This window comes from Calidris pugnax, unplaced genomic scaffold (assembly GCF_001431845.1).
Source record: "Calidris pugnax isolate Ruff unplaced genomic scaffold, ASM143184v1 scaffold896, whole genome shotgun sequence".
In the NCBI taxonomy this organism is placed as follows: Eukaryota; Metazoa; Chordata; class Aves; order Charadriiformes; family Scolopacidae; genus Calidris; species Calidris pugnax.
In genome coordinates, this window is record NW_015091892.1 from 141,950 (window position 1) to 142,183 (window position 234).

At 62.4% G+C, this 234-nt stretch overlaps 1 protein-coding gene across 1 annotated transcript in view; it reads right to left on the minus strand.

Moving 5' to 3' along the window:
* Positions 1 to 234, minus strand: part of OCLN (occludin) — a 10,732-nt gene that overhangs the window by 221 nt on the left and 10,277 nt on the right. The gene's annotated exons all lie outside the window — the stretch shown is intronic.

A 234-nucleotide genomic window follows, 5' to 3' on the forward strand; every position in this document is an offset into this window, starting at 1 on the left:
GGGCCGTGCACCACACAGGGTGCAAACAAAGGGGGCCTTTTTGGGGGGGTTGCAGCCCCCAGCCTGTCCCCCCCCACCTTGCTTGGTGCTTTGATGACCCCCCCGGGGGCTGCATCCAGCACAAACCCCCATCCCCACACTGGGGGAGGTGGGTGCCAGCACCCCCCGTTCACCCTCACTGCGTTCCTGTGCCTCAAATATTTGTTTTTAAGCCAGTTTTTGGGGGAGAGGACG